Genomic DNA, 17,023 nt, shown 5'->3' on the forward strand with positions numbered 1-17,023 from the left:
GGAGTGTATACTGGTTTGTGAAGAATAAGAACGTCAGATGTGGTACAGTCCTAGACGAATGTACAATTGACACGCACCGCTCAACCCAGACATAATTTTCGAAATAGCTTTTTTATCTTTATTTATTTTGCTCAGGAACGTACTTGCGGATGTACTACTTCAACGGATAGTGTTACAAAGCAAAAACAAAAATAAAAAAACACAAACATTTGGTACTAACGTTACAGAAAATAAAAACAGGATAGTGGCTAAAAATAGCAGGTATTGCACAGTATTTCGAAAATTCAAAAATGCGCACGTAACAATCACCTGATACGGGTTCGATAAAACAAACCTTGACATTTTTTTTTTTTTCTTCTTAAACAGCTTTGAGACTTGTTATGTCACCCAATAATCTCAGTGTGCGCTCCAGTAGCAGATACACAATGTAAGCGGGGATGAGGAGAATAGAATAGCACGGGAAATGAAGGATTCAACTTTCCGAATGTCCTGAATTGTTGGTGAAATGTGGGTCGCTAGTCTACAGAATGACTGTTCGAAAATTGAATCACTATAATAGATGCGATGAAAGAAACAGAAGTGAAAAATTTACGTCATATCTGTAAAGAAGACAATCCCAGATTCTGTTTTAAACACTCGACAAGGACTAGCTATGAGTAGTTACTGAACGTGAAGAAGGCGGCTGTGTTTTGCAATGATTCAAGACTTGTGGTGAGATAGTGTTTGTGTGGTTTCCCCAGATGACGCTTGCGTATTCCAATGTTGGGAGGATAATAGGTTTATAAGCAAGCAGACGCGTAACTTAGGGTGCCTGGCGCAGTGAACGCCGTAAAAGAACTAGTTATCTGCAAGCATTTGATATGACGCGATCAATGCGTTTTTCCCCAGTAACATTAATGCTTCATCGGTATATTAAGCACCACGTACTAATTTTGTCGAGATCAATTTGAACAGCAAAGCGGTCATCTGTATTTGCTATTTGAGTCGTGAGGGAAAAACAGTACGAAACAAATAAATGGTGGTCGAGCCCTCGAAACAGTGTTCGGAGTAGAGAAAACAGGACTCGTCAAAACAGATATCAGTGTCGAGCTAAATGTCATTCGACGTTAGTTACGTCATGATCAAGATTACATCTGCGCAAAAACCGGAGGGGTACACACTTACCGCTGCGCAGGCAATGTCCATAAAGGATACAGCTATCGTGGACGACTATACATCTCCCATAGGTTCATTGCAAGCAGCCAGCTGCAACGATAGTCGGTAAGCTGCCTTCTAAGACGTCAAACGCTTCGAGCGATGGGGAATCGCTCATCTGCGCTGCTTTCTAAAGGCCGAACCACGTGCTCGACCTCGGCGATAAACGGACGTACGGTACGCGGATTTGCCGGCCCCTCTGCGCTGCTTGTTTTTAGACTTCGGATTCGCGAAGGAACAATGAGATCGTATTAAGGAGCTGTCAGGCCTTCCTTCGAAATCAGAAACGAATCAAAACAACTGCGCGGGTATTTGGCAGGGTGACCTTTCGTTGGGAGATAGAGAAGGTTGATCGCACCTTACAGCTCCGAACATGATCGCTGATGCGGAAATGGACACTCGAACAGTTGTGCAACGTAGTTACTGCACACGCGCAAATATACAAAAAAAAAAAAATCTAAAATCGCAAGAAAAGAACAAACGTACGATCGATATTCCCAGAAGTTGATGATACCAGTTGTGTGTGGGCTGAAAAGAGCGGCTGAATGCGAAAATATGTTCTGGGAAAGCTACAAGCGAGGAAGCTAGATATTCACCAAGGATAGAGCATTTTTACGGGCAAAAATGTAATATCAATATAAGCCCTGATCACAAGGCGCTAAATACTCAGTGTTCCAGTCCAGAAATAAATCTTTGTCACTCTTCCCCCTCTCTCTCTCTCTCTCTCTCTCTCTCTCTCTCTCTCTCTCTCTCTCTCTCTCTCTCTCTCTCTCTCTCTGTGGCTTTAAGGAGTATCCGGCGGCATCATTTTAACACGACCAATTTCCTAAAATGTTGTATTTATTACTTCGCTTTCTCTGCATTTATCTATCCCTCTCTTTCTCTGTTTGTCTCTCTCTCTCATTTCTTATACGCGGGCCTTATCAATCATCAGAGAGAACTTAAGAATGCAGATGAAACTCTGCCCAGAAGCGTTACGCGTCCGCTTCAAGACCGATCCACTCTCGAGAAAACAGTACATCGTCAGAACGCAAAAGAGTTGGTGCTGGTGCTATACTCGTCACCTCGAGAAATAAGCAAGTTTTGCGCAATGTTCATACGCCGCGCGAAGTAGTTCTAAGCAACATTTGGTTGTCGCAGCAAGAAGCGATGTTTTTGGCGTTTGAAACGAGTACGGCTTTATCAGATAGTATAAGTCTATTTTAAAACGTACCTACATCCTAATTCTCCACATAAAAGGGGAAATTAGTACTGCTCCGCGAGGAGCCGTTTTTTTTTTTTTTTTTGTTTTTTTTTTAGTACGGTGCTTGAGGTGGAACTGAGTGTAGACACAACTCAACCCCACGAGACTGCAGGATATAAAAACGACGAACACAGAACGTCCTCAACACAGCTGAAAATTTATTTAATTCGAAAAGTGCCTGAATAGGAAATGCCAAAACCTTATATTTTATGTTCGGGGTGAGTGTCTTAGCTGTAGGGGTGCAGGTGTAGAAAGAAGGCGATTGTTTTTCCTACTTTCTTTTGGGATGTTCTGCCGCTTTGTGGCATTTCTTATTTAAGCACATTTAACGCGATATAAATGTTCTGCTGTGTTAGACACTTCCTATGTGTGTGTGTCGTTCTTGCTTCCTGCAGTCTCGTGATTGAGTTGCATCGTCTGCTCTGCGACATGGGCTTCAAGCAAGAGAGAAGAGGGCGAAGATCGATCACTGGTAATGGAGCTCGAACTACGGATAAGAGCAGGACAGAGCGGTGACTTAGTTATGATGCCTTCGTACGAGGTAAAACTAAAAGCTTAATTCGCGCTTCGCGTTTCCTACAAGTACCGACAACCATCATTGTGGGAACGCGAGACACGCGCCAAAAGCGAGTGCTCCGTCGCCATTTGCTCCAAGGACCGCTCATTTCAGTGCCGCCATCTGCTTTCAAAGGCCCTTAATCGGCATTCGCACGTTTACAGAGACACGGGCCTCCTGCATTGGCACATTTGACGCTACTTGTAAGACGAACATATCAAGGTTCCTTAGGTAGGACGATACAACGGCTGCTTAGCTGGCTTACCACGCGACTGATAGCGATGACGAGCCGGGCACCACTTTTCGCAGATCAATAAACAATAGTATGAAGGCGTCATTTCAGCGGGCATCTTTCACTCGTTTACTCGACAAGAAGCAGGCTGAGTGCAGCGAATTATCTTGGCGATGGCGATGTTATTCGAGCAAGTCGTTCGCAGCATATACCACTTCGACCGCCACATCTTCGTGTACCCTCACACAAACCACGGCGAGGAAGACCCGGTATCCTTCCTCGACCTTGCAACGCCACATAAGACGGAGGAAAAGGGAACGAAGAGAAGCAGACGGCGACGAGCGCAGCGCAGCGCCTTACAGCTCGATGCACCGCGCGGGGTGAACACTGCAATTAGAAATCTGGCGCCTGATTCTCACCCGAAAACAGCACGCGTACAAACAAAGAAGTCGTCACAATTTTGAGACGCAAACCAAAATGAGTAAAGACAGCGAAAAAAAGAAGTTCGGCGTCGCAAGAAATTTTGTTGCTAGGCGTACGCTGCCACGCTGAAAGGCATTCGTTCCTAAAACAAGTGCAAGTGAGTGTCTGGCAGGGCATGCCTCACTGCATTCTTGAGCTGTCACCGACTAAAGTCTCCTTTTTCGTATTTCGATCAGCGACGCCACGTTCACGGCCGCTTCCTTCATGCTCAAGCTATGAGCAATCCTATCAAAATCAAGCGCGCCGCCGCGCTGTCAACTGTTTGTACTGTGTACTTAATAAACGAGCACGGAAAGCCTTTTCAACAGCCACACACACCCGCGGCCATTGTTCGAGTGGCATTGCACGCAATTTAGCAGACGGCTAAACGTCAGATTCATCGCACACTCTAAGAATAGAGCTCATCGACTTTCCTGCAAAACACTGCCAGTGACAACCTAAAGAAAAAAAAAAGAAAAGCGGGGTGCTACGTATATTGTATTATCGTTCCACAGCCAGGGGGATGGCGGCATTAGCCGGTCAGAGCGCCTAAGAACCAATCGCGGAGCGAGAACATCACAGGCCCCGACCTACATTTCTTAAGCTGTCAATGTCCATAGCAAGTTTCAGCAGATTGGGTCTTCGTGGACTGATATTAGAGTTACCGAAAACATAAGAAACGTAGGGCATGTAAAGTTTCAAGCAATGAACGAAACTCGAACTACTTTCAGTCTATCCGAGTTAAAAAGCTGTCCAACTGTACGTAAGGTAGCTGTAGCAGAAGACTACCCAAACCGCAACCTGTCTTTGGACTTAAAACGTGTTTCATTTCTCTTTTTGGGGAGGTGCTCATGTGACCGGCCGGGAGGGAAGTTAAGTCAGTGTGTGTGTGGGGGGGGGGAGGGAGTAGCAGGCCGCACTTTAACACGCGAGGAGCCGCCTATGCGGCAAGCCGCAGCTTGGCCACCCCTGTACTAGAGTATACACATTTTCACAAAACAATTAAAAGTCTGCACTGTGCCATTGAGTACGACGTTTTATCTGCTTAAGTCACGCCCAGAGTCCCAGTAAAGACTGATTTGATAGGTCGCACCATTTTTTCACCGTCGTCATCCGTACATTGCAGCGACTGCTGTGTCGCAACGACCGAGTGCATTGCGAGAAAGTAAACGCTAATCATGTCGTATTACACCTTAGACTGCGGTGGAAGAAATCGGAAGAACTTTCAGTAGAAGGAACAGACACAGAGAACGTCTCACGTTCTCTGTGTCTGTTCCTTCTACTGAAAGTTCTTCCGATTTCTTCCACCGCAGTCTCAGGTGTAATACGACATGATTAGCTACCACCAGCTCGCCTGCACTCTCACCGTCTTTTCACTAAAAGTAAATGCACCTGAAAGTAAAGAGACCAGAAGCTCGGGCTCCTGTTTAGAGACATACTCGGTGCAGCATGCCCTGGTGGAGCATGACCCCCCCCCCCCCCCCCCCCAAAGCATATCGGGGGCCTTCGAAAACAATTGGCTAGGACTGCCTAATGTTACGATTGGGGTTGACCACTCGCTGCCGTTTTCAGGCTGCCCGTGCCAAGCCGCGGGAATTTCAGTGACCCCCGGCAGTCCGTGTCGCGAGTGCTTCAGTCACAAAACGATACATTTGTCCTATACATTTTATGGTTTTGAAGAAACTACTTTTTCCTCTATTCTCAACGTCGAACCCTAGTTGACGTCGCATCGCTCGTCGCAGCCATCGACGCCAGATTGCGCAGCGAAAAAATCCCGCGAAGCGATCAACACATGTGCTGCGTGCCGAAGGACAAGCGCTCGGGCAGTCAATTCAGCTGCCTGTCAGCGGCCTGATTGATTGATTGATTAGTCCTTCGCCAAAGACGCAAGTGTTCGGGCCAAAAAAGCACGTGCCCGTACTTTTCGCCGATCCGTAGATGGGCGCAGAAGGTCACAAGAATACGGGGTAGGGGGAGGGGGGGGGGGGGGTGCGTTTCGATTTTCGATACAAGTAGTTCCGAAGCCGAGCGATCTTATTTTTATCGTCCCAAATGTCAAACCGCCAAAATTCCCCAATATCACCGAGCGCGCCGAGTTACGTGACATGCTCATGTCACCGTTTGTCTGGCGACAGCGCGGGCTGTCCGTCAAAGTCGGGGCTCCACTCCTTTTTAACAATTGGGACGGTCGGCAAGAAGCGTTGAATTTCCGAGTACTGGCGCCTCGCTCCTTTTCGTGGAAGGAAACGGGTCTGGCAACACGTTCCACGACGAGCGGATTGTGTAGGAGTCGGCGCGCAGTTCACAGTCGGTGACAGGTGAGGAAATGCAAGGGGACGGCTAACCTTTACTTATACAACTGCGAAGTGAAGTACGGAGACACAACTGGACGCGCCCTGCGTCTGAAGCCCGATTTACACGGTGCGATTTTGCCCGAGATTTCAAAACTTGCGAAGTTAAACACCACAACTTCCACCCCGCATCACGCCGTGTGAATATGTGAATATTAGCTAAAACTAACACATGTGTGTTTTCCCCGGTTTTTCAGCTACCGGCCGACAGTCCGCTTGCAGCGCGGAAACGCAGAGCGCATGATCGTTGCATCGTCAAGTGTCGAAGTCGTCGAGAGGTCTTGCCATCTAGCGCATCTCGAGACGCGTGTTTGGGACGTTTCTCGAGGGTGCCACTCACGCTCAACAAACGCCCTAAAACATCATCTGCTCGCGAAATCCGTGCGCTAAGTTACTACAGTTGTAGTAACTTCGTGAGAAAAAAAAATAAATACGTTTACTATTCTCTGTAATAGAGCGCAGCTCTGATTTGGCATTACAGGAAAAGAAAAAACATTTTGAGTGCTTCGGATATTTATGAAATAGGGTTCAAACGACTACTAAGCCGCACACCAAGAACCAACTTTCGCCTAAAACTAAAAAAACAAAACGAAAAAAAAAACAGGCCATTTTTTTTAATATAATGATAGCAGTTTGCTTCCAAAATAGGTTTAAAAACTAATATCCTAGCAATTATACTCTGCCTCTTTTCGTTAACTCTATACAGAAGATGGGAAATCGGTGACCGAATGGACGAGCGATGCGCAGCTTTGAGCACGTGGAGCCAAAGTTTGCGCTGCAGAACTCAAGGGATCTCGGGTAAGTCCCAATCCTCCCCCCCCCCCCCCCCCCCCCCCCCCCCCCCCCCGGTTTCAATACAAATCAAGTATGTACCGGCGTACGCTCCTGTATTCGAAACTGCTTGATACACGTTAAAGGTTGGACGTCGTACTACACAGGTCAAGTTTTCCCTGTTCAGCGGGGATACATAACACTTAAGGCCACCTAAATTTTAATACAGCAAAGGTGACTCTGATCCAGAAGACGTAAGAACGAATGAACGTACTGCGAGTCAACAATATACTGGAAGAGCCGCGTTTAGCCTTCGTCACAAGAACGTGTGTGCATCAATGGTTGATACACCCCCACCCACCTAACACGTCCCCAAACTAAGTGCTGCAGACCCCCCCAAGGCTCTGGCAATCCTGGGTAAAAGGCTGGTGTTAATGATATCGAGGCCACGCCATTACGAGGACGTCCACATTCTTTGCGTCGAGACGCAACAAGTACTACATTTCTGAAAAGTTGGGAGGGGAAAGGAGCGCACACGGCCATAGCCTCCTGTATACTGACAAAGCTTGGCAGATCGCCGCGAGAAGTGGCCGCCGAAATGGAAAAGGTGAAGCTGCAAACAACGGATGAAAGGAGAGCCACGTGACTAGCGCCCCGCTGCGGCGAGACGCTGAAACAAACTTCTTCCGAGCGAACAGGTGTGTTTTCGGGTCCTCGCCGCTGCAAAAGCTGTGCGCTGACGTCCAGGTTCCCCGAGAAATGGCTCTTTGATGCTCTGTGCTACCAGATCCTCGCGCTCCAAATCTGCGACCGGGCACTCTATGGCTCCGTCATCGAAGTGCCAGGCTTTGCGAGTATACTGGAGGCTATGACACGGCCCTAGCCCACGACCCCCGCGGGCGCCTTGTGTCGCGGCGGCCTAAAGGCTCGGTCACACTGCTAATAATACATCATACAAAAGACCGTCTGGAGACAATGTCCGAGGTGAGTTGTACGACGGTCCGTTGGTCGTACAAAAACTGTCAGCAGGGACGTTGAAAGCATGCATGTGTGACATGCTTCAAACAACATGCCTGGGGCGTCTTCGCCGATGGTTGTGTCACCACGTCTTCAACGACCAGCGTGTTCTTTTGTACGACGAATGTGCGAGAGCGGGCTCCGTACTCACGGACGGGACCGGCAAGGAAGCGGAGTACACGCTCACCGACGCGCTCCCTCGCGCAGGGCGCCGGGCGTCTGGACGGCTCTCGCAGATCTGTGACGCGAGGCGATATATTGACTCAATCGTCGGCTTGATTCCTCCGACGCTCTTCCGACCATTCTTCTCCGCCAATCGCGAATTCTTCTTCGCCCTTTTGAGCCGCCGGCGACCTTTGAATGCGAAGCGAGAAAACCTCTCAATCAGGCGGCCGCCGAAGGCGCACTGCCTTCCCCTCTCCGCTTTCGGTCCATCCATCAATTGGTCAGCGCGTGAGCCAGAAACTGACGAGTGCGAAATGAAGGAGTTGCGGCTTTTCCGCCGCGCGTCGCTCGCGCCGTTCGCGCCGCTGCTCTACGACGCTCCGATAACGCCTTAAGCGGGCGTTAAAAGGAAAGCTGAAGCGGTTTTGTATTTCAGGAAAACCGCTGGATTACGTTTTCTAAATTTGGTGCATGGAGGCTGCAGAAAATCATTTTCAAAGTACCGTACTTCCAGGAGTGTGACGTCACAAAAGGAGTTTTTGGGATCACCGCTCACGCGCACCTTATGCGCCTATCAAAGCTATGCACGCGCACTGCCGCTATATTTAAAAAAAAGGCCAGAAAAAGGCCTTACGATTTGTGCCAGTGCGAGGCAGACCCTCGAGCGACACGCGCTTGGCGGCCGAAAGATTCTGTTGTGACGTCACGACCGGTCGGAGAGTTTTCGTGTTCTCTCGCGTTTCGTTACATCTTCGGGGAAAGCGAACGTGATACTCACATTCACGGGATAACACTAGAATCAACCTCTATGTCATTGTTTGAAAGAAGGTAGCTTTGGGAATCAACTTCTATCTCATCTTTTTAAAGATCGCCTTGAGACTGTCTTATGGTTCGATACATCTAAACACGGCGACACTTCAGTCAACTTGTTGCTTAATATCATCGTTGCCAGTTATCTGAAATCGAAGGAAACGCTTTTCTGCCATCTAGAAACGTAAAAACAGTCTGCGACAAAGCTTAACGATAACGCCTGAGTGTCCTCATACCGTACAAGTCAGGAGGGCGCATTTTCGAATCGTTCACCATCCAATTACTTCAGCTCAGCACTAGAGAACAAGACGGCGGTCTCCACAAGATAACCACAGAATTGAGTGTCGATGCTCTAAGCGCAGCTCGTCTAACGCTTCGACATTTATCTCCCTAAAATAAAAAAAAAATAAAAAAGAATTTAAAAAATATATATTTTTTCGAGGATCACCAAGGTCTGCGAAGACAGTCGTTAAGCGTTGTCAATCATTAGACACAAATATATCTTCTGCCTACAAATGCAAACTTCACCCAATAAAACTTGAATGCGACACTTAAATACAATAAGTACTGCGAAAGGATCGCGGATTTGGACCCAAATAATGAGACTGTCCTTCGGTGTGGAAAAGGTGTGTCGCGATGCAAAATGTAGGATGTACATAACTTGCGGTATGCATGACATATTAGCTAACAGAAAACACAACGAATATAGGACAGAAATTGTTCACTCTACCAGAACACTTGGCGTTTGCGTCACAAAACATAATCAGTGGCAGCGCAGCCGTTGCAGCAAATCCAAGTCATTGGCCGCGCTTTGCAATGAACTGTTCCGGCGCTTGTTTTCCAGGTTTCAGGCAGAAAAGAATATACGTTGTCTGCGTGTGCGCTTTTCAGTGGCAAACTAATAGCAACGATTATCTCGACCTATCAAAGAATCCGCTAGCTGATGTAGCAGCGCACAGCAGCTCGGCATCAAACGGAACGAATAAAGCTCACTCCGCGGATTCAGACAATGCGAGTCAAAGATCACATAAACATATACGGAGTTTGGACGTTATGCACTTTACAGAAGCTCGTATTTATGCGGGTGTGATAAAAGTATACTCGTACACACACAAGGCGACTGAGCCGCAAGCTTCTTTGCCAATTTCGACTATTTTGTTTAGCCTTTCCTTCGTAAAGCTTACTGACGATGGCACCTAAAACCTAAGGTTGTCATTACACCGAAAAAAAAAATAAAGCTCCTGGGTGACGACGTTGCAATGCTGGTCGTGCAATGCACACCAGCACGGCGCGAGCATCCGACTTGGGTACGGCTACAGTCAATAGTGACATTTATACCCAAGTTAGAGGGTCACATTTAGCCGCAGTTAAGTGTGCCTAAGGTCAGACGTTTAAGCGCGCCGCATCCTAAGCAACAGTTACGCTTACACTCTAAAAAAAAGGGTGTAAAAGGGTGTATTGTTACACCCTTTGTCCCATGTAATACACCCCAAAACTTCAATTCGACCGTACAGCGCCCTATATTCGGACAGACGGCCCCAACTTTTACGAGGGGCTTGATAGCCGTGTGGTACAACTTATTAAAATAGCTAATGTACGTGTTACTAGCTACCAAAAAAAAAAAAAATAATAATCGGAGTTTTCTTGACCCTACTGTAAAAACTCGGTGTTTTCTTTACGTGGTCTTTGATACCTAGTTTAGCTGCTGTTTAAAAAGTTATATCGCACTGTTATCAAGCCCCTCGTAAAATCTGGGGCCGTCCGTTCGACTATAATGCGCTGTACGTCGAACTGAAGTTTTGGGGTGCATCATATGGAACAAAAGGGTGTAAGGTGATACCCTTTTTTTTTTCAGAGTGTAGTATGGTTGCCAGTTACTGCCAATTATACGCTAGTCACACCTCTGAGTGCAGCCAAGTCTGACCTCAGTCCCACTTAAATGCGGTTAAGGGGGTGAACTCCTTTCTCCCCAAGCGATTCACCGTAAATTGTTTGGGTTGCGACAGGACAGGCTAAAAACTGGTTTTGAAGCCTCCTATGTCTGCTTACAACTGTCTTCACAGCGGTTGTCAGCAGTCACAAGAGGCTTTAAACCGGTTTCAAGCCTCTCCGGTCGCGAGCAGTCGCAAGTGTGATTTCGGAAATGAGGACGACTTAAAGCTCGCTCGTGCGAGCTCAGATTTTTGTATCGGAAAAAGCGGAAAAATATCCTCGATGTCCATTTCTCGGACCCACAGATCCGTACGGCAAGGGACATTGACTAGTAGCCCGCTGTCAGTGAGTCCGCCTGGTAGAAAAGGGGCTCGCTTCGAGTGGAAGCTCGGCGCATCGGTCGGTGACAGATGGTTCCCGGAGCCTCCCGGGAGCGCGAACCTCGCCACCCATCCATCAACACGCTGACCGAGTGGACGGAGGGAGCGACGAGAGCGGAGAGCGCGTCGCCCTCTCGCCTGGCTGCTCTCGATCAGCCTTCGCGGAGGATGTCGACGAGGCAAAGGACGCGCCGAGCCTACGGTGTCGACTCCACGTTATTGGCACCCCTCCATTTCTTCTTAAAAGGAAGTGGGGATTGAGCGGAGCACTGTTACGGCCACCAAGGTCTTGGTTCCCAATTTAAAAATAATGATGATTATTATTATTAATATTCTGGCACCTGTGTCGGTTACTGAAGCCGGAGCTACGGACAAAAAGTCAGCGAATGTTGACTTGACGGTGTCCGTGTCGCGCGCACTTCGCAGACAGCTAAAGTTACAAAAAACAAAAACAAAAAACAGATTTAAGCAGCAATAATATACATACATGAAAGGAATAACGGTTTCACGGGATTTACGCCACATAATATACAAAAACTGTTATACATGCTATACAACATCTATGCATACTATACAAAACCTTTAAAATTTTGTTGTATGTATGTATAGACTGCGCGAAGTTAGTCAGCCTCAACGAGCGCCTGTTGCATGCGCCGTAGACGAGAAATTGTGCAGTATATCACTTTTAGCCTGGGGTCTTTAACGTGCATCAGGCAGGGGTACATACACGACCGCAAGCCAGTACGATGGTCACCCAGACCGCAACAGGCAGGAGTGGGGATTGAACCCAAAAACCCTGGGTCCTGTAGCGCGAGCTTTCGCTCCACCTGCTCCGAGTTGCGGTGCGTTAAGTTAAGACCTTCGGTTACCGATTCCACCTTTCGAAATTTAGGACATTCACCACAGCCAAAACCACGAAGAAGTTGCAGTCCGGTGACTTTAGAACTGTTAGCGTCGTGTGCTTTGTTTTTAAAAGTGAAAAACTTTTACTTTCGGACACGTTCCCACAAGAATAGAAGCATCTGCAGGCAATTTTCACTCATGATGTGTTGCACCTTTGGCAATGCTCTAATTCAGCAAATGTTAGTCCATGTGGCCTTTGGCTTCGATATCAGCTCATCTTTTTAGTAGTCACCCCTCGAAAGGTAAGATACAAGGTGACCAGGTGTGTGTTGATCGTGGCAGTGGTGGCATAGGCTTGATTTATCGTTATTTCATACGCATCTTTTTATCGAAATACTACTATTCTTGCAAGTAAATATAACCAGGATTGATGATAGGATTTTCAAAACTCAGTTCCAAGCAGATATCGAGGTATACAATGTTGGAATCCCTCAACACTCGAACAGATCAGACGACAATAAGCGCTAAAGAACCCCACGTAGTCTGAATTAATTCTCAGTGCGTCATGGGGCCAGATGGCGTTCGGCACGTAAAATCAAACACACACACACACGCAAAAAAAAGAAAGTTTAGTTCCTATACGTTGTCATTACGCCCTGCCTGCGCTGCTAAGCGACAGAGGGGTCCTTGGAAGAACTAAAGGCCCGTTCACACTCTCGCGAACTCTTAAAACTGGGTTCCTTAAAACCTCTTACAACCAGAGTAGAGTGCCTTCATACACACGCGCGCTAAACCAGAGGACACACTGGCGCCATCTACTGGGTAGCAGTGTAAACTTGGCCGGTCCGGCATATTTTCTATTTCTCTCGCGCATTATCCTTTCTTTTTTGGCTCAAAAAACTTTTGTCAACGTTATAAACGAGCCTTTCTTATAGCTATTACGCACATGTGACCTCAGAAATCCCGCAAAACCTTCGCTCTTGTGAAATTCAGTTCCAGGGTCACCGCATAGATGGCGCCAGAATGCCAGTGTGTTCCCTCGTCCTAAAATATTTTAAGAAGTTTTAACAGATCTCGTCTCTCTCGGTCGTACTCGGTTGCAAGAGTGTAAACGAGCCTTTACACGGAAGAGCTTGAGCTCTGAATGCAATAAAAAATACAACGAAGTATTGGTATTTCAAAAAGAGACCACGCATTTTTAGTACTCAGCGTTCAAACAATAGCCCTAGAAAAAAAAAAAACAAAAAAAAACAGTGCGTTGTCTTGTAAGAGGTAAAGTTCCTAGATAAAAGTTGCATCTCGTTCCTCGTGCTTCCTACAAGTACCAACAATCTCCGGGACGACGACGGCGGGACGCGGCACGTCTCTCGATTCGCAAAAACGGCGCCACACAGCAGCAGAAGAAACTAAAGGACGCCGTAGACGCCATTTTGTTCCGGCAGAATGTGCTTCGTCCTGCATGCTGGTTTTCGTTGTTTATAAAGAAAGTATCAAGGGACTTTGGCAAGAGGAAATTTGTCAGGCACCAAATAAGCGTAGATTCACATTTATTGTTAAATTATCGAGCATGACAAAAACAAAAAAACAATGCCGCCTTTTTTCTTTTTTTTTTCTTTTTTTTGTGCGGGATTTTGACGCCGAATCGTGGCGACGAGGGCCTCTTTTGTCGGGGCGTCGTGACGCGATGATTTGCCGGAGAGACAGGGACGGACAGGCGAGCGAGCCTTCCGTTCCATCCCGCTCTATAAAAGCGGCTTTCCCTTCCTCTCTGAACGAGAAGCACGCCGCAGAAGGGGCACACAAATAGAGACCCGATTTCCGCGTGCACGGCGACGCCGCCGCTCGGTTTTAATAAGCCACTCGAAGCCGGCGAAAACGGTAATTTATTATTCTCGCCCCCTTTTTTCTCTCTTTTCTTTTTCTCCCTTCGTTTTGGTTCGGATATGCAGAAACAGCTGCACGCGCTTGCCGCTCGAAAGCCGTCCAATTTGCAGCTGCAATCATAAACGAAACAATGACGGCTCGGGCCCAAACTTCCGCTTGCTTACCGATCGCATGGTTCGCGTTCTCTTTCCCCCGCAGTGCAGCCCTTCCTTCCAGCCGATGCTGACGCAAAACACCTACGAGAGGCCGTGGTGCTTAATTCTCCGAGCCACCCGAAGAGGCAAACGCCGGGCACGGATTGAACGCGATAGTCGCGTCAGCGTTCGGCTCAGACTCGTGTCCTCGCTGATTGGAGCCGAGTCGCCGCCGAACGATGACGCGGCTCTCGTGTCCAATCAGGGCCCCGCGTTGGCCTTTTTTTGGATGACGTAAAAAATTAAGCGCCACGACCTCGTTATCTATACACCGGCTCAAGTATCTGACGTGGTGCAGCTGTTGGCACTGCGCATGAAGAGACGCTTTATGCCACGCGAATCTGATTTCTGCTCACCTGGTATGGGCAAACGTAGGCTGGTCTCTAAACAGTGTGTCGACGTACACTCACTGTCTTTTCATTAATAGAGCTTGGTTATGTGAGAAGGCTTATCGCGTTCCAATCAACGTATCAATCGTACGTTCTGATTTTTTTTTTTTTTAATACCGTAGCGGGAAAAATTTAAACAAACGGCTCGCCGCGTTGAAGAAAAAAATATATATATATACCGACAAACGGCAAGCACCTGTCAGATTTCCTCCACGCTAGTATTTTGTTATTTTTGATCGGCGTAGCCGCACGGAAGAGGCGATCGGCGTTCGTTGGAAAAATTGAGTTCGTCTGATTCCTTTTATGAAGTTCCGCTTGATCGAGCCGCTGCGATTGTCTACGGAAGGTTTCGCCGGCGTTAATGACTTCTTTTAACGAGTGGCGCCTGCCCTCACGACTCGCCGCGCATCGATTAAACGACTTTTTATAAGCATCGAAGTACTAAAGCGCCTTAGATGTTGTGATGCGCTCCTCAGATGGGAAAGATAAGACATGTGTTCGCAGTTCAAATAATCATAAAAGTGGAAGATTCACGTCGCTCTGAAGCGTGGGGTCATCGTTATGAAAGTTTTTATTAGACTGGTATCCTTCCCTCGTGGGCAATTCAAAGGCCTTCAGAACGAACTCCTTTATAGATTTCAGCGAATCATCTCGCAATTTCCGCTCTATCGGCGTGCGCTCGTTCGTCGATTCTTTGAAGGAGTTCGTCCTTTGAATTGTCCATGAAACAAGCTGGGCGTAATCCTTAACCATCTATATCCATATTGGTGGATATTTTGAGTGAGATGCAATAACTTCTTAAATTTTAGAAAATGAAATAACAATGCCCAAAGCAAGCTTCAACTCAATGCTAACGACCACACCTAAGGAACACGCAGACAGCGCCGAATTAGAGAACCATCAAGAGGACTGCTAGAATTGCTCAAACGTCAAGAAACCCCACAACCGAAACAAACATCGCCATGCATTATATTTTTAAAAAATCTGTCAAAATCAAAAATAAAAAAAAACCTTAAAAATTAGCTTTTTGCTACAAACATAATCACAACCTCCAATTCGCATGACTTAAGCCGGGGTCACACTACTCAGACATCATACAAAAGACAGTCCGGAAACACGAGTCACTGCAACATCCGTGGTTCGAATGCAGCGTGCCAAGTTTTCTCCTTCAACTCATTGCCATGCGGCATTCGAAACACGAATGTCGCGTTGACTTGCGTTCGAATCCGTTTGCCGACAGTATTTTGTATGATGTGTAAGCAGAGTGACCCCGGCTTTAATCTTCTAGAAAAGAAATACAACAAATCGTTCGTGTTTTCTTGTCCCTTTGCCTACGGAGTAGCCAGACAGTAAAGGAACTCCGCTTTACCACTCCATGTTTCCATCAAACTCCTATTTATCCATGTTTCGCAGTTCTTTGTTACCTCACCCCACAGCCCGCCGAAGAGTATACACGCGTTACCGTTGTGAACCGAATGCCGTGTCCGCGTCACAGCTTCAATCAAGCAACGACAAGATGTTCCTTTTCCGTCAGTCACAACGTTCATTCTGTTTGGTTTCTGGAACCTCAATTAAAAATTCCGCTTCATTTTACCTATCTGGGAAAAATGAGCAAACTGACCGCCACTATTGCGCCGTTACAGTGTAAGTTTAGCCCGTATAGATTAATTGAGTGCTTACATGATGCAGAAATCTGAAACGGGAGCTGACTGCCTCTTGTGCTCCTCCCTCGCCTCGGCGTCGTGAACTTCCCGGTGGCTACCGCATCAGGCTCACCTGCCCAGTTGATTTTCTCTCTTGAACACTAATCAGCTGTCGGGAACCGGTACCGACCACCCAGCTTTCAAGCGTTTCTACTTTTGCGTGTATAGTCTGTTGTCCGATCGTGGATGAAACGGAGTTTAGCCACGTGTCTCTCACGCCCTCGACGCGGCAACTGCAGAAGGCCGGAAGTTTAATTACACGCAACTGAAAAAACAAAACGGCAAAAAGGAAAGGCTGGCGACGCCAAAGCGGCTTCGATCAGCACAGATTGAATCGGGAAGCGCTGATGGGCAGCTTGAATGTCATGAGTCACGGAGTTGTAATCCCAGTTGTATATTACTAGTATAATATATAATGAAAACTTAGAGAGTGAAAAATCGGAGTACGTCAATGGCATCTATACTTTGCACGCATATGCCTTTCCACTGAGCGAGGGAGCACATGTCATTTTCTCACCCAAGGATAATTTATTCACTGCTTGCTGGAGGCTCGATCTCTGTCTCTTGATATTGATTTGTTAAATTGCTTTTCATTTAATTTAATTTATTATTAACAAATTACACACACACACACACACACATTTAAAAAAAAAAAACTTACATGGGGATTAGTGTTTATGAAAGTTGCAAGTGTAGTTCTGAAGTTAGATGATTCCTGAATAGTTAAAATGTGATCAGGTAGGGAATTCCATTCAAAAATGGATAATAAAAGAGGCGAAAATTTAAAGTGCTTTGTTCTTGGCGTGACCAATTGAAGTTTTTGAAAATTATCAGTGCGTGGGGGTTTGGCGGAGGGGGATATGTGGAATGCAGGCGGGCAATACGAATCTCTCTTTG

The 17,023-nt window shown here is 46.9% G+C and overlaps 1 protein-coding gene across 2 annotated transcripts in view; it reads right to left on the minus strand.

The window, feature by feature from the left end:
• The window catches only part of LOC8039463 (homeobox protein cut), a 427,455-nt gene that overhangs the window by 69,550 nt on the left and 340,882 nt on the right, over positions 1-17,023 (minus strand). The gene's annotated exons all lie outside the window — the stretch shown is intronic.

The sequence above is a fragment of the Ixodes scapularis genome, unplaced genomic scaffold, assembly GCF_016920785.2.
Source record: "Ixodes scapularis isolate PalLabHiFi unplaced genomic scaffold, ASM1692078v2 PGA_scaffold1__304_contigs__length_218370807, whole genome shotgun sequence".
In the NCBI taxonomy this organism is placed as follows: Eukaryota; Metazoa; Arthropoda; class Arachnida; order Ixodida; family Ixodidae; genus Ixodes; species Ixodes scapularis.